The sequence below is a fragment of the Chiloscyllium plagiosum genome, chromosome 27 (assembly GCF_004010195.1).
Source record: "Chiloscyllium plagiosum isolate BGI_BamShark_2017 chromosome 27, ASM401019v2, whole genome shotgun sequence".
NCBI classification, from domain to species: domain Eukaryota; kingdom Metazoa; phylum Chordata; class Chondrichthyes; order Orectolobiformes; family Hemiscylliidae; genus Chiloscyllium; species Chiloscyllium plagiosum.
The window spans coordinates 45,713,625-45,725,231 of NC_057736.1; the positions used below are offsets into that span (position 1 = coordinate 45,713,625).

At 45.2% G+C, this 11,607-nt stretch overlaps 1 long non-coding RNA gene across 1 annotated transcript; it reads left to right on the forward strand.

The window, feature by feature from the left end:
* The first annotated feature begins 3,673 nt into the window (after positions 1-3,673).
* LOC122563448 lies at positions 3,674-5,257 on the forward strand. The gene is made up of 2 exons (XR_006315613.1): positions 3,674-3,812; positions 4,963-5,257. It is a non-coding gene; the product is annotated as an uncharacterized LOC122563448 (long non-coding RNA).
* Positions 5,258-11,607: the final 6,350 nt, after the last annotated feature.

Consider the following 11,607-nt stretch of genomic DNA (forward strand, 5'->3'; position numbering starts at 1 on the left):
TGAATGACAATGATGGATGAAATGTAGTACAGTGCTCAGGCCTAGATGAATTAATGTGCAGCATAGACAGAAACTGATTTGAATTATTGTGTGGAGAGTCCATGGGAGACCGGGGACAACAGTATGCTCAAAGCCATCAAAGTCTAAAAACATTTAATTAAAAAGTGAATAAATTGAAGGGAATGTGCAAAAAGAACAGTGAAATGAAAGGTGACTGTAACCCTTTTGGTTACTCAGAGTCTGCTGAAACCTTACTCTTTATGAAGACACTTCTTTTCCTGATGTAGGATGTAACCCAATCATCATAGGGTGTTCTTCTGAGTCTCGGGATTATTAGCCAGTGACTGAACTGCCAACTCTCTACTTTGTAGCCATTTAAACCATCCAGGGCTAAAGTATTCCTGGTCCTGGATCGTGTGAAGCCTCTTGAGTGTTGGATCTGCACTATCCAAATAAACGAAGAGTATTCCATCACAAACATGATTCATGCTTTGTAGATGGTGGGCAGGCCTTTAGAGATTCAGGAGGTGAGCTAGTTGCTCCCAGCCTCTAATCTGCTCTTGTATTAAAATGGCTAGTCCAGTTTAGTTTCAGAAGAAATATTCCCAGGATGTCGATGTTGGGTAATTCAGTAATGCAAAACAAGATACTGTCTTACTGGAGGTCGCCATAGTGCAGTTTATTTGCACTATGCTTATTTGCAGTTTAACGTCCAATCCTGAATGTTGTCCTGCCAGGTCATTTTTTTTCTATTTATTCATTTATTGGATAAGAGTATCATTGGCTAGGCGAGAGTGTGGACTGCAGATACTGGAGATTAGAGTCAAGATTAGCTGGAAATGCAAAGCAGGTCAGGCAGCATCCGAGAAGCAGGAAAATCAACGTTTCGGCAGGAGCCCTTCATCAGGAATGAGGCTGGAAGCCTCGGGGATGGAGAGACAAATGGGAGGGGGTGGGGCTGGGGAGAAGGATGCTGGGAGTGCAACAGGTTGATGGAGGAAAGGGTAAAGGTGATAGGTCAGAGAGGAGGGTGGAGCGAGTAGGTGGGAAGGAAGATTGACAGGTGGGAAAGGTCATGAGGATGATGCTAAGCTGGAAGATTGGAACTGGGGTAAGGTGGGGCGAGGAGAAATTAGAAAACTGGTAAAGTCCACATTGATGCCCTGGGGTTAAAGTGTTCCGAGGCGGAAGATGAGGCATTCTTCCTCCAGGCATTGGGTGGTGAGGGAGTGGCAGTGGAAGAGACTCAAGACCTGCATGTCCTCAGCAGAGTGGGAGGGGGAGTTGAAAGGTTCGGCCACAGGGCACTGGGGTTGATTGCTGCGGGTGACCCGGAGATGTTCCCTGAAGCGCTCTGCGAGAAGGCATCCAGTCTCCCCGATGTAAAGGAGACCGCATCAGGAGCAACGGATACAATAAATGACATCTGTGGAAGTGCAGGTGAAACTTTGATGGATGTGGAAGGCTCCTTTAGGGCCTTGGATGGAGGTGAGGGGAGAGCTGTGGGCGCAGGTTTTACAGTTCCTGCGGTGGCAGAGGAAGGTGCCAGGAGGGAAGGGTGGGTTGTTGGTTAGGGGGGCATGGACCTGACCAGGTAGTCATGAAGGGAACGGTCTTTGTGGAAAGTGGATAGGGGTGGGGAGGGAAATATATCCCTGGTGGTGGGGTCTGTTTGGAGGTGGCGGAAATGTCGGCAGATGATGCGGTTTATGCGAAGGTTGGTAGGGTGGAAGGTGAGGACCAGGGAGGTTCTGTCCTTGTTGCAGGGGTGAGTTTTGAGGGCAGAGGTGTGAGATGTGGATGGGATGCGTTGGAGGGCATCTTCAACCACGTGGGAGGGGAAATTATGGTCTTTAAATAAGGAGGCCATCTGGTGTGTTCTGTGGTGGAACTGGTCCTCCTGGGAGCAGATACGGTGGAGGCAGAGAATTTGGGAATACAGGATAGCATTTTTACAGGAGGTAGGGTGGGAGGAGGTGTAATCAAGGTAGCTGTGGGAGTCGGTGGGTTTGTAAAAAATGTCTGTGTTGAGTCGGTTGTCATTGATGGAGATGGAGAGGTCTAGGAAGAGGAGGGAGGTGTCAGAGATGGTCTATGTGAATTTAATATCGGGGTGGAATGTGTTGGTAAAATTGATGAACTGCTCACCTTCCTCGCGGGAGCACGAGGTGGCGCCGATGCAGTCATCAATGTAGCGGAGGAAAAGATGGGGAGTGGTGCCGGTGTAACTACAGAAGATGGACTGTTCTACGTAGCCAACAAAGAGACAGGCATAGCTGGGGCACATGCCAGTGCCCATAGTTACCCCTTTTGTCTGGAGAAAATGGGAGGATTCGTAGGAGAAATTGTTGAGGCTGAGGACCAGTTCAGCCAAATGAATGAGAGTGCCTGTGGAAGGGTACTGGTGGGGACGTCGGGAGAGGTTGAAACGGAGGGCTTGGAGGCTCTGGTCATGGCAGATGGAGGTGTAAAGAGACTGGTGAAGATGAAGCATTGTGGACTGGGGAAACGGAAGTCTTGGTGGAGGTGGAGAGCGTGGGTAGTGTCCCAAATGTATGTGGGGAGTTCCTGGACTAGGGGGGATAGGACAGTTTCGAGGTAGGTGGAGATGAGTTCGGTGGGGCGGGAGCATGCTGAGACAATGGGTCGGCCAGGGTGGTCAGGCTTGTGGATCTTGGGAAGGAAGTAGAATCAGGCAGTGCGGTGTTCCCGGACTACGAGGTTGGAAGCTGTGGGTGGGAGATCTCCTGAGGTGATGAAGTTGTGTACGGTCTGGGAGATGATGGTTTGGTGATGGGGTGTGAGGTCATAGTTAAGGGGGCGGTAGGAGGAGGTGTCTTCGAGATGGCGCCTGGCTTCAGCGGTGTAGAGGTCAGTGCGCCAAACTACCACTGCACCCCCTTTTTCTGCTGGTTTGATGGTGAGGTTGGGATTGGAGCAGAGGGAATGGAGGGCTATGCATTGTGAGGGTGAGAGGTTGGAGTGGGGTGGGGAGGTAGTAGACAGGTTGAGGCAGTTAATGTCCCAGCGGCAGGTGGAAATAAAGAGATCGAGGGTGGTATCACTGGCTATTTGTTATTTATTACCCATCCCTAACTGGGCAATTGAGTCAACCACATTGCTGGTCTAAAGACATATGTGGCAGAGCAGAGCAGAGCATAAGGCCAGACTAGGTAAGGATGGCAGTTTCCTTCCCTAAAGGGCATTAGTGAATCAGAAGGATTTTCCCTGACATGGTCATCATTAGACTTTTAATTCCAGATTTTTATTAGCATTCAAATTCTACCATCTTCTGTGGTCAGGGGAGGGGGAGGATTTGAACCCAGGTCACCAGAACATTACCTGGGTCTCTGGAGTAACTGTCCAGCAATAATAACACAAGGCCATTGTTTTCCCTCTTGCTGCTGGCAAGCAATGATTGAATCAGTCCTTGCAGAATTGTGAGTAGAACTAAATATTGTGCACCCATCAGCGAACATCCCCATTTCTGACTTTATTAAGGAGGGAAGGTGATGAAGCAGATGAAGGTGATCATTCTAATGTGCTTCACATGTGCATAATCAAACACTATTTGACACTGAGCCACATATGTTGACAATAGGACCAACAACCAGCAGGTAGGCTTTAAGGACTGTCTTCAAGTTGAAATGAGAGGCAGGAAGGTTAGGAGGCTTCGGGAGCAATTTACACAGCTTAAGGCCGAGGCAACTGTAGTAATAGTCACCAATATGAGTGATTAAAATAGCAGGTGTTCAAAAGGAGTGCAGATACCTCAGATGGTTTGGACCTGGAGGAGATGACAGAGATAAGAAGTATGTTATAGGCTATGGGGAAATCTGAAAGCATCAATGAGAATTTTAAAGTTGAGAGGCTCTCTAGGTGAGCACAGTGGGAAGGAATGAGCAGGATGTGATTTATTATCAACAGAATTCTGGATGGCATGAAGATGGAATGTGTGAAATTAGCCAGAGGTGCAATGGATTGGTCAACTCCAGAGATAACAAAGGGGTAGGCGTTCGGTGGTAGATAAACTAAGGCAGGGGGAATGATTAGGGAGATGTCAGCAGGCTATCTTAGTGACAGAGGTTGAAGCCAATGACTTTCCCAATATCTATTTGGAGGAAAGTTTTTTTAGTCATATTGGAGAAGTTGAGAGAGGGGAAGGATTGAGAGAAGTGGTGTTGGGTAAAAGTTGATATTTTGGGTGCTGTTACTGAGGGGCAGTCTGTAGATGAGAGGTTCAAGGGGGTCAAGGATAAAACCTTGGTGGACATCCAAAGTCATGAAGTAAGAGCAGTAACAGAGGCCACTTTTGATAGTTCTCTGATTCCAACTGATTCAATGAGACTGGGAATGGGGAAGTGCTGAGGGTGACTGACATTGGGGAATGCTGTGTCTAATTGTAACAAAGCAGAGAGGTCGATAAGGAGGTCAAGGAGAGAAAGATTACCTCTGTATCATCACAGAAAATATCATTTGGGATCTTTTTACCATGGCAGAGGTGGAATTCTGAGAAAGATGGACATGAATTCGGGAAATGACAAAGCATTCCAGAATTTAATAGAGAGAGGTTGCAAAAGGACAGAAATTTGGAAAGCTGGTTAAGTGTTGTTTATTTGAAGAAGGGAATGATGGCGATAGGTTTGAATGAGGGGAAAGTTGAGTACCCGAAGACAAGGGATATTAACTATATGGGTTAATGTGGGTATTTGAAAGAGAAGATGGGTGATTGGTAATTCAGCACAAATAGGTCAAGGGAGCAGGAAGTGGATTTCAGAGACAGGCTGATCTCAGAGAGGAAACGAGAGCAGCCAACAGAGAAACTGGAGATGGATGGAATCTCAGAAGGTAGGACAGGAGGGAGCTTTATGGAAGTCTGGCCTGGTGGCTATTGGAGACTGGTGGTATTGATCTTGTTGACAAAGTGTTAATTAATTCTTTGCCTTTCTTTTCTGAGGGCAGATTAGAGAAGTCAAGAGTGTAGACTTCACGAAGATGGATATGATGAACAGAAAACAGGCATTCTCTTGGCATTCTAGGATGATCCTGGAAGACTGAAAATGTCCTGGGATCTAACATCCCGAGAGCTGGTCTGACCAAGTCTTACATCTGAGATTGTTACACTTCGTCACAATGTGCTGGATTGGGATTTCGAACTTCAGCCAGCTACTCTGAGGAATGTTGCCAATAGTGAGACAGAGCTAACATTGGCATACTATCTATATCCATAGAGCTATCAGTAAAACTCCACACTGGAGAGAAAAAGTGGAGAAACTGGGGAAATGGTTTGACTTTTTACAAGCAGTTGCATGGCAACACCACCACCTGCAGGTCTGAGCCATTCAGCATCCTGACTCGGAACAACACCACTGTTCCTTCAGTATCACTGGATCCAAATCTTGGAATTCCCTCCTTAGCAGCATTGTGGATGGACTGCATCGATTTAAGGAGGCAGTTCACTACCCCCCTTCACCCAGACAGTTAGGGATGGGCAATACTGGCCAAGTGAGAGCTGTGCCACAGCCTCTGACTGAATTAAAAAAAATACCCTCCCTAAGTTTTTTTTCTTGCAACACCACAACAGGCAGAGGAATGATCCATATTACACCCCTTGCTACACCTCCCCAACCATCCCCAACCAACGATACAGCCATTCTGAAGTGGTTGTGAGAATGATTCAGCGGACAATGGTTCTCCAGTGTAACAGGGAGATACCAGCTACTGCTTAATGATGTTTACTATCACCATTCTCAAAATAATTTCCTGTACTCATTCACTAACATGCTGCATGTTAGTGTCATGGCTATCTACCTTAATTGGTAATTCAAAACCTCAGACTAACAATACGGAGAATTTGAATTTAAACATTGAAAATTTGAGAATTTGAATTCCAATTAAAACAATTCAGATTAAATACAAATCTGGAATGAATAAAGCTGAGATAAGGAAAACAAAGCTGTTTGCTTATCATTAACATCCATCTGGTTCTATCAATAGCCTTTAGAAGGGAACCTTGCATCCTTACTGTAGGATCAAGATAATGGTCTTAAAGGGTTAATTCTGAAAAGTGCCTTAAGCACCACCATCTATGTTGATCAAAGAAAAATACTGTGGAGAATGCTGGAGAAACTCAGCAGATCTGACAGCACCTGTAGAGACATAACCAGAGTTAACATTCAACTAATATCACTCTTCCTCAGAGCTAAAACAGACTGGAATTTTTTTAACATACTTTTGAGACGGGCTGGGGAGGGATGAGGGCAACAGATGTTGTAGAGGCCCAGTGTGAAAGGCAAAGGGATTGTTAATTGGGGTGTAAGTTAAAGTGTGGGAGAGAAAAGTGACAAGACACAAACAGGACAAGATGTGCGTGCGGGGTGGATGGTGAGTAGGGAACGTAAGAAAAGTGGAGAACAATCATCGTGTGGCCAGTTTCTGAAGTTGTGCAATTTAATGTCTGGTCTCGGAGACTGTAAAGTGCTCAACCAGAAAACCAAATGCTGTTCCTTGAGCTTGTGAGGTGTTTCAATGGAATACTGTAGCAGGCCAGAAATGTCAACACGAGAGCAAGGTGGATTATAGAAATGGTAAATAACTGGGAGGTCAGGGTCATTCCTACGGGCAGAGCAGGGAGGTTCTAGAAAGTGGTTACCCAGTCCATGTTTGGCGTAGCCTCATCATTATACAGGGAACTGCATTGTGAGACTAGACTGAAAGAATATAAGTGCTTTAGCCGAAAGGTGTGTTTGAGACATTGGACGGTGAGGAGGGCGGAGGTGAATGGGCAAGTGTTCCACCTTCAGTAATTGTATGGGAAGGTGCCACAGAGGAATGGTGAGATGTTGGAAGTGATGGAGCAGTGGACCAGGATGTCATGGAAGAACTAATCCCTGTGGAATTCTGAGAATGGAGGGGAGGGGAAGATCTGTTTGATGGTGGTATGCTGCAGGCAGTGGGGAAATTGGCAGAAGATGATCTTTTGAATGTGGACACTAGTGGGGTGGAAATTGAGGCCAAGGGAAGCCTACCTTTGTTGTGATAAGGAGGGAAGGGATGAGGGCAGAAGAGCAGGAGATGAGTTGGACATAGTAGAGGGCCCTATTAACCACAGTGAAGCAGAGTCCTTAATTGAGGGGAAAGGAGGTCATGCCAGAGGCAGTCGAGTGGAAGTTGACATCATCAGAACAGATACAATGGAGATGGAGAAACTGGGAGAATGGAATGGAATCCTGACAGGGAACAGGGTGTGAGGATATGTAGTTGAGGTAACTGTTGGAGTCAGTGGGTGTGCAATGGATATTAATGGGCAGGTTATCCTCAGAAATGGAAACAGCGAAGTCTAGAAAGGGAAGAGAAGAGTCAGAGATTGATCAGATAAAGGTGAGAGAAGGATAGAAACTTGACACAAAACAGATTAATTTATCCAATTCAAGACAAGAGCAGGATGCAGCATCAAAGACATCATTGATGTGTCAGAGAAAGAATTGTGGGTGGGTCAGGAGTAGGACTGTAGTGAGGAATGTTCCACATGCCCCACAAATAGAAAGGTATAACTGGGACCCATGTGGGTACCCATGGCCACACCTTGGACTTGGAGAAAAAGAGAGGAGTTAAAGGAGTTGTTCAAAGTGAGGATGAGCCCAGAGAGTGAAGAATGCGGTTGTGGTGGATGAAAACACTTCAGGCCCCTTTTCAAGGAAGAAGCGGAGACTCCTGAGACACAAAGTGTCAGAAGAATCATTAATGCACGTGGAAAAATACTAAGCAAGGGGAGAACAATTGATTCAAATTAGGAAGAAAGGAAAACGTTCCATGGGGCAGGAACAGGCTAAAATGTTGGGTCTGCCTAGGCAGTGCTGTTTGTGGATTTTGGGAAGGAGGTATAAGTGAGCTGTGTGTGTGTGGTTGGAGGACTATGAGGTGGGAAGCTGTGAAGGAAGAGGAGTTCTCCAGAGGAGATGATGTCAGTGACAATCCTGGGGACTACAGCTAGATGTTCAGTAGTGGGGTCATGATCAAGGGGGAGACAGGTATAAGCATCTGAGAATTGATGCCCAGCCTCTGTCAGATAGAGGACAGAATGACAGCCAACAACTGCACCCTTTATCAGCAGGGCTAATAACAAGATCAGGGTGAATCTGAAGGAAACAGAATGCAGCAAATTCAGAGGGAGAGATATTGAAGTGGGGGAAGGAAACAAAGAAATTAAGGTGGCCATGTTACATTGGCAGTTCTTAATGAAGAAACTGAGTACAGGGAAAAGCCAGAGAGAGGGGTCCAGTTGTTGGGGGAGTATTGAAGACAGGTGAAAGGGTCTATACAGCACAGAGAAGAGTCTTACCCAAACAGTGAGCATGGAAGCAAAGATGATGGAAAAAGAGTTCAGTGTCATGTCATGTCTGAAACTTATTGAGGTAGGAGCTATGAGGGATAGAGCCTTTGCTGAGCATCAGTGATGGCAAGGACAGAAAGTCTAGTAAATACACAGCAAGGAGTAGGATTAGATGAGGGGATGGCACAGTGATGATGTCATGTGGACCTGTGAGGACAACTGCTCACAATCTCGAAGGAATAAAGTTTAACATCCAGATCCTTCACATGGTCTTGAGAAGAAAGTTGAACATTTTAATATACCCCATAACTAGTTGCTTATTGCTCGGTGCACGACCCTCTTTTGTTTCAGCAGTAAGTGGCTTTCCTCCACCATTCTCGACACACAGATCTTAGAGATCCTGACACTTCAGCCTGCACGTACAACATGGTCGACAGCAGGCACTGAATTTGTCTGACTTCTGGCTGGCCTTCTGGAGCCTTAGAGTCATTTATGGCACAGAAGGACCCCATTTAGCCCGGAGTTTATGTCAGCTCCATGCAGACCAGTCCAGGCTGCCCCACTCCTTTCTCGATCCTAGTAACCTTGTTGTTTTATTTCCTGCCCAGGTCCCTTAAAGTTGTTTTTGTAATCATTGATCGTTTCCACTTCTATCATCCTCATGGGTCATGAATTCCAGATCCTTAGCAGTCTCTGTGTAAAAATGTTCTTCATATTTCTCCTGCATCTGGATCCCAATAGTTAAATTTGTATCTTAGTCCCTGTACTGTCAGTTAATAGAGAGGGTTCTCCATGTCTACCTTATCCAAACATATGAGCCAATGGGCAGAGGAGTGGCAGATGGAATTTAATGAGGATAAATGTGAGGTGCTTTATTTTAGAAAGGCAAATCAGGGCAGGACTTACACACCCAATGGTAAGATCCTGCGGAGTGTTGCTGAACAAAGTGACCTTGGAGTGCAGGTTCATAGTTTCTTGAAAGTAGAGTCTCAGGTGGATAGGCTAGTAAAGAAGGTGTTTGGTATGCTTTCATTCATTGGTCAGAGCATTGAGTATAGGAGTTCGGAGATCAGGTTGGAGCTGTACAGGACATTGGTTAGGCTACTTTTGGAATATTGTGTGCAATTTTGGTCTACCTCCTATACGAAGGATGGTGTGAAACTTGCAAGAGTTCAGAAAGATTTACAAATTTGTTGCCAATGTTGGAGAGTTTGAGCAACAGGGAAAGGCTGAACAGGCTGGGGCTTTTTTCCTGGAGCATGGGAGGCTAAGGGGTGACCTTATAGAGGTTTATAGAATCATGAGGGGCATGGATAGGATAAATAGATAATGTTTTTTTCCTGGGTTTGGGGAGTCCAGAACTAGAGGGCATAGGTTTAGGGTGAGAGGGGAAAGATTTAAAACAGACCTAAAGGGGAAAGTTTTCATACAGAGGGTAGAATGAGCTGCCAGACAAAGTGATGGAGACTGGTACAATTACAGCATTTAAAAGGTATCTGGACGGTTACATGAATAGGAAGGGTTTAGAAGGATATGGGCCAAGTGCTGGCAAATGGGACTAGGTTAATTTAGGATATCTTGTCAGCATGGACGAGTTGGACAGAAGGGTTTGTTTTCATGCTGTACATCTCTATGACTGAATATCTGAATCCCGTACACCTCTATCAAATCTCCCTGAATCTCCTTTCTCCAGGGAGAACAACCCCAGCCTTTCCAATGTAACTTTGTAACTAAAACCTCCGTCCACATTGTCTAAGAAATTACACAGTGGTTGAAGATGAAGGGCCATCACCAATTTGTTAGAGCGACTAGGGATGGGGAGTAAATGCAAGCAATTCCCATATCTCGAGAATGAGCTTTTAAAATTCATCAGAGTTGGCAGTGAGTTGCAGTTTTATGTAATTGTTTCTTCATATTGATGATCCAGGATTTATTGGGAGTGGGGATCCTTCATGAATGTGATGGGGGAACGTTTGTGTTCAAGTGCTGTTTCTCAGCTTACATAGAAAAGCTTCAAAGGTGGACCATAAGAATCAGAAAAGGGTCAGAGGTGTGGGAGAGGCAAACAGAAATAAGTATTCCAGGATCTGAGACTGTTTCGGTTCAGACATTAATCATTTCCCTGCTTTGTAACCTTGAAGATTCTCTGTGATATTCCCAGGAGCTGTGACAACAAAATAATTATGCACTGAAAGGACTGAGATTAACAAATCTATAAACAGCACAGATACCAGAGCTCAGCAAGAGGATTCACCTAAAGCAGAAGGTGAGTTTTAAATGAATTGTGAGACCTTTAGAGCTGATAGGATTAAACCAGCAAGTAATTCATTGGATGCATTTCTCAAATCTCATTCGAATATAAAAAGACATTTTAATGAAATGTGCTCTCACCTGCTGGCTGTAAGCACATGGTGAGGAAGAAAGAGCAGGAGAAATGATTGACTTATTGAGTTATTCATAGTGAGAGCCAGCTGCTTTATGTCCAGTAGGTATTCTTGCAAACAGCATCTCTCTCTGGTGCTTTCTCTGACTCGGCATCTGAGGGATATTTCTTTTCTCTGAGTGTGACTAATGAGTATAAAAAGTCAAAGTGATTCTCCTGGATTTAGGCAGATAGGAATCGATAGATGAGTAAAAAGAAAGGCTTATACGATCAAATGAAGAAGAGGCAGTCATTCAATTGTCTGACTTAGCTAGCCCCTTCAATTATGGGTGGTACGGTGGCTCAGTGATTAGAACTGTTGCCTCACAGTGCCAGAGACCGTGGTTTGATTTCACCCTTGGTCAACAGTTGGTGTGGACTTTGCACGTTCTCCCTGTGTTTATGTGGATTTCTGCCTGGTACTCCAGTTTCCTCCCAAAGATGTGCAGGTTAGGTGGATTGGCCATTGTAAATTGCCCCATAATGTTCAGGGATGTGCAGGCTAGGTGGGTTAGCTAATATAGGGTAGGGGTATAGAACATAGAACATAGAAAAGTACAGCACAGAACAGGCCCTTTGGCCCATGATGTTGTGCCCAGGTCTAATCCTAATGTAGAATATAATAACTTAACCTATGCACCCCTCAACTCACTGTTATCCATATGCATATTCAGCAATTGCTTAAATGTCCCTAATGACTCTGCTTCCACCACAACAGCTGGCAACGCATTCCATGCATTCCCAACTCTCTGCGTAAAGAACATACCTCTGATGTCTCCCTTATACCTTCCTTCGAATATCTTCAAACTATGACTCCTCGTATCAGCCAATCCTGCCTTGGGGAAAAGTCTCT